The following is a 6,309-nucleotide window of genomic DNA, read 5'->3' as shown; positions in this document are numbered from 1 at the left end:
ACACACACACACACACACACACACACACACACACACACACACACATCAAAAGAGAAAATAACATGGAAAGAATGTGGAGAAATTGGAACCCTTGTGCATTATTGGTGGGAGTGTAAAATGGTGCAGCCACTGTGGAAAAGAGCATAGCAGTTCATAAAAAAATTAAAAATAGAATTACCATATGATCCAGCAATTCCACTTCTGGGTATATACCCAAAAGAACTGAAAGCAGGATGTTGAAAAAATATTTGTACATCCACGTTTACAGTAGTATTATTCACAATAATAAAATGTGGAAGCGACCAAGTATCCATTGATGGATGAATGGATAAACAAACTGTATATATATACAATGGATATTATTCAGTACGAAAAAAGGGAAGAAAATTCTGAAATATGGTACGGCATGGAATAATTTGAGGATACTATGCTAAGTGAAATAAACCAATCATAAAAAGACAACTACTGTAGGTTTCCACCTATACGAGGTACTTAGAGTAGTCAAAATCACAGAGAGAAAATAGAAAGGTGGTCGCCAGGGACTGGGGGGAGAAAGGAGTGGGGAATTATTGTTAGTGGGCGCAGAGCTTCAGTTTTACAAATTACATCTGACTCAAAGTAAATAGAAACTACTTCAGTCATCACTTCCTTTTATGTGTGAAGACACAATTTCAATGCTCACAATTCAACTTTTTTTAGCCATGGAGATAAATATTAGGTGATATGCAATAATCACCAGTGTCTGACTGGAAACTTCAGAGAAACATCCATTAGTATTTTCAGAAAAAAAACAAGAAAGAAACAAAAGAAAGAGAGAGAAAGAAAGAAAGAAAGAAAGAAAGAAAGAAAGAAAGGAAGGAAGGAAGGAAGAAAGAAAACGAAAGAAAGGCTAAAGTTTTAAGTTATTAAGGTACCGTAAATCACTAATTAGAAAACCTACAGGTTTTCATATTTTAACATTTCTTTCATAAAAGGAAGAAAGTAATAACATCAAAATTTGCCAAATATGTGTCCCGCTGTTGGGAGAAAATACCAGAGACAAGGGCGGAACATTCTTTTAAGGAATTCCACATCACCAATGTTTTTGATAGTACAGCATGGTATTTTAGGGTTAGGAACAAACTTCAATGACTCTATGTCAACAAGAGATTCTGAAGGGTTTGACTTAGAATGAGGACTATTTTAGAAAAACTATAATAAATTTCTTTTACTTATATTCTCATATACATTTTGGCAGGATAAATAATAAAATATGTCTAAATATGTCTAAAAGTATGCTTTAAAAGTATAAAATAAAAGAGTGATAAGATGGTATCTTGTAATAGTTTAACAAGTAACAATTTTTTTCCTTAATGGTATACAGGATAAGGATGTGCCTTATGACTGACATCATAGATTCAATGAAATATGACATAATAAAATTTACTTCTGCTTACAATAACTCATGAGGAGATATGCATAAAAGGGGAAAATATGACAAAATATTGATATATGTGTATATGCATAAGCTTATAAGGAAATAATTAATAACTTCTTATTTTCAGAAAAATTATAGAGTCATATTCATTTATCACTAAGTAAATAGCTTGATTACTATTTTAAAAAATGAGAGCAACAAAAAAGCTTGGATGGTCTTATACTACAAGTCGGTATTCAAATACGCTATATTAAAAAAAATCCCTTATCGTCTTCAAATTGTTTTTGGTACATATTAGAAGAGAAACCTATCTGGAGAAAAACATTAATCTTGTAACTATGTCATTTTATGTAAACATGTTAAATATTTTATTCTGTTTTGTATCTTCTAGCAATAGATACAAGTTATATTAGCAAAAGAAGATTTAAATAAATCTTTCTGTCATTAGGTTAAGCCCCACAAAACTCTGAAAGAAAATATCTCCATGTTTTTCATGGTTTTTATGACCCTTGTGGTGCAGTAAGATGCCTGTTTCTAAGCAGCAGCGTTAAACAGAATAAGAGTAATTATTATTGACACATAATGTAATTACCAATAATGGATTGGGTTCAAATGAAGAGGAGCATTTTAATCTTCACATGAAGCGATTGATGTGTTTAGCTCCCATTTGTGTTAATGGCAAGTATTCCCATGAATCTCAGTGTCAGCAGAAGACAAATACACTCTAAAGAATCCTCATCAGAAATTCAAGCTGTTTTATTCAGCAGAAAGAAGAACAGAGCTCCCCGAGAAAGATCTATTTTTTAAATGAAAAGAGATTTCTACTCCATAGAGCATAACCAAAGACTCCCCGCCCTTCCAAACATGTCCGGTGCACTGTTTTCTCCTAAAGAGGATTCTTTCAGGCTTCCTGTTATAGGAAGTGAAACTTTCCTCTGAAAAAATAAATCATTTGAGCTGAATTATGGCCAAATATGTGCTTTTTGGAGATTCCAGAAAAATGGAATCTTCTGTGTATAAAACTGGAGATAGGAAAAGAGAATTATCTCTAGACCAAGAAAAGAGTCTATTTTCCCCTCTATGTTTTCTGCTGGAAGTGAAAGAATAATTATTTTCCTAATATTGATACAAGGACATGAGAACACAGGCACTAGAATAAAAAATGTAGCTTTCTCGGTATCCTCTTTGGTGTAATTTTTATGAAATCAAAATTTCACTCAAGTTATTTTCTATCTTGAGCAATAAAACATCAGTAAATTCCTTAAGCCCTATCCAAACACTGACTTCATGACGAATTCAAGCAAATATTTAAAATAAAAGAACTTGATTCATTTTAATTAATTACTATAGTTTGAATGATCTTCAAAATAAAACCACCACCAAACAACACCAACAACACCACCACCAACACCACTTCCTACTTTGAGATCCTTCAGGGAACCTTTTCATGAATAGATTACAATTATGTGTAATGAGTATGTTGTTTCCCTGTGAGTAAAACAATGCTTCTAAAGTATCCCCAAAGATTGCTAAAATAAATTGTGGCATATTTAAACAACAAAATACTGAAGAACATGTTATAAGAGAATACTTAAATATCTTGGGAAAACATTTATGCCTTTATTAAAGACTAGAAGAGTACAAATTAATATGTACAATGAGATTTGTTTCAATGTGTAGCACCAAGTATAACATTTTATATAATTATCTGTAACTTTGGAAAAATTTGGGAGAAATTTGAAATACACTAAACTATTAAAAGAGCCTATGGTGTTGGGAGCTTCCTTCCATCTGCTGGATGGGATGCTGCCCAAGTCATAAATTGTTGAATAAAGAATAAAGCCAATTAGATATTTTTAAAAAAAAGAGCCTATGGTGGACTGGTGGGATTACAGGTGATTTCTTTTATTGTCTGTGTGCCTTTCCATATTGTACAAACCTCACACATTTCAGAAGCTGCTACTGTAATCATCAAAAGAATGCCTTAAAATAATCTTGTGTAGGTGATATATGTGTTTGGAGGACATATTTACATACGTAATATAGTTTATTAGCATAGTTTTGTCAGTATAGCACAAAAATGAATTTTATTTGCAGTAATCCCCATCTAAATGATCACATTTCAATTAACAACCCTCAATGTTGCAGTAGTACTGCTTCCCTTTTGAATTAAAAATTTCCCAGCTAATATCAGATACCATAATTATCTTATAGAACCCTAGATACAAGAATCCCCAAATATTTTGAGAGAAGTATAAACATAAACCTTCAAACTATAGGAAATAGGTCACACTGCTCAGTTGTTTATTAAGCAGTGCAAATGGAAGGACAGAAAATTAACTGATTTCCTCTAAGATTAGATAGTGAATTTTACTTGCAAGCGTATCTTGTTTGCCTTCCATTTGAGAGATGTTTCAAGCTGATTAGTGGAACTATAATATCGATGTAACAGCCTCTATTGCAAAGCTTGCTGAACCCTACTTTTAAAGACTTAAGCTATGTATCTTTATTAACTTGGCCGGTCTGTTCTGAGATCACGATTAGAGTCCACATAAAAATATAATAATTAGAAAATACTTTCTGACCTTGAGCTGGCCAGAAAATTTCCTTATTTAAAAAAGGGAATATTATGCTTTTGCAATAATTTGTTGAACGTTTCTTTGGAAGATATAGGGAAGCAAAACTATAAACTTACCCTTGCAGTGTCTACCCATCAGTGGCAAATCTTCTCATCTAAGAAAAAAGAAAAATTGAGGATTGAGAGGGTGAAGTTATATCTCAATGTAATTACACAGTATCAAAGAAATGCGGGAGCATAGAATTTCTTAATGGCTCTAATAATGCTATCTGAACAATAACATGTAAGTGAAATCGGTAATTTTTCCAAAGACACAACTGTGGTTCTGGATCATGTGAAGGTGTGGTGAGGAGAAAAACTTTACACAAAGCCAAGTTCATTAATCATGATGTTGGGACAAGGGCAGAGTTGTGCAGGAAATTTCATAAAACTATGGAGCAACTTATCTAAAAGTCCTTCAGATGAATTTTAGATGTAATGTGATATTGTGGAAAAAACACTGGCCCAAAACTGGAAGATGAACTCTTTCAGCTACTAATTAGCTAGATAGACCTGCAGTGTCTTTGGACCTCATTTTTTTCTTACCTGTGAAATAGGATTTAGAAATTCTACTTTCCATCCAAAAATAATGTCACTGTGTGAAATAATTATTGTCTCCTGGTTTCCTACATATAACTGGGAAGTATATTTGCCCATATTGAAAACTCTATTTGGGATATATTTTAGATTTTTCTTCCCTTAAAGATCCATTGTGACATATCATATAAAGTAAAACTGATCTTCAGCTCAATATAAAAATGTAAGATAAAACTATTTTCCACTCTTAGTGCTATGGGATAGGGGGAGACCATGCAGTGAACCAATGAATTTCTGACAAGATAGATGTGGTGTCATATCACTTACTGAAAACAATTATTCTTTGGTGCCACAATTTCTAAAGGCCAGAAAATTACTGAACAATTAAAATAGGAAGAAGGCACAGTTATAATATTCATGGCAATGAGGGGTAGTATTTTTTTCATAAAAGAAAATATCCAATAATTTTATCAAAACCACCATGAGTTCTGTTCATTTCAGGTCATGTATTGGTCGCCTTTTATACACCACACGACATGCCAGGCTTTGGAAACACAACAGTGATTTTACAGTCAAATAAAGAGGAAGACATCCAGTTACACAAGGTGCTTTGACTGTGTGTATTTATCTTTTCTCTCCATCAGAGCACCTCTAAAATGGACAAAGGAAATGTGATTGAAGGCAATAATGGATGACAGATTTGAATACATTTTACGGGAAGAAGTCAGATGGAGGAGGGGCACCTGCATGGCTCAGCTGGTTGAGCCTCCCCCTCTTGGTTTCAGCTCAGGTCAAGATTTCAGGCTCTGAGTTCCAGCCCCATCTCGGGCTCTGTGCTGAGCATGGAGTCGGCTTGAGATTCTCTCTCCCCCTCTCCATTGGCCCCTCCCCCCTCTAAAGTAAATAAAATAACTCTTTAAAAAAAAAGAAGTCAGACAGAGGAGATATAAGTGACTACATACAGAAGGCAAGCTGTAGGTGGCTGCAGAGGGCACACTAGTGAGAAGCAGCAATGTTCCAGATGTGACCCCAGGCATGGGGGAGGTCAGGGGTGACTTCCAAGGATAAAAACAGGAAGATTCAGATAAAGTCAACATAGTAGTGAGCCAAACTCCTCTAAGCGCAGAACCTGCTGAAATCCACAGGTAATACTTTGCATGCGTACAATTATACCACAGGGAGGGAAAGTATTATCCTTTGATTTCCCAAAAACAGGCTTCCCGGACTGACAGCACACATCTGATGACCTGAAGGTGAAGTGACCAGCCCACAAGGTTGATCACCATGCTGAGTTTCAATCAGCTTTCCAGGAGTCTTTTTCTTATATAGGCATAGACAGTCCCAGACCATCAGGCTTTTGAACAAGCTTCTATAATAAAAGAGAGAAGCGAGACCAAACAAATGAAAAAACCAAACAAGTTTTGTGAAAAAAAGATCGTTCAGGAAACAGACCAAAATCTTAAAAAAAAATTAATTAGTAACTTCAGATAAGCAAAGATATTATATCCCTGAAATCAGAGTAAAAAGGGGATAATTAGAGAACAAAAAGAGAAATATCAAAATTTTAAAGGATAAAAAATTTAGAAGAAGAATTCAAGAGTTTTAATATATTGGAAAGACAGAACTCAGGGAAGTGTATGGGAGTAAAATTTAACAGAGATAAATCCTCAACTACAAAAAAGAAATGCAGGAGAAACTATCTTCATTTTGTAAATGAAGAAATGTCAGCATATGCACA

The sequence above is a fragment of the Ursus maritimus genome, unplaced genomic scaffold (genome assembly GCF_017311325.1).
Source record: "Ursus maritimus isolate PB19 unplaced genomic scaffold, ASM1731132v1 scaffold_18, whole genome shotgun sequence".
In the NCBI taxonomy this organism is placed as follows: domain Eukaryota; kingdom Metazoa; phylum Chordata; class Mammalia; order Carnivora; family Ursidae; genus Ursus; species Ursus maritimus.
The sequence above is the reverse complement of the archived record's forward strand: the minus strand, read 5'-3'. Positions refer to the sequence as shown.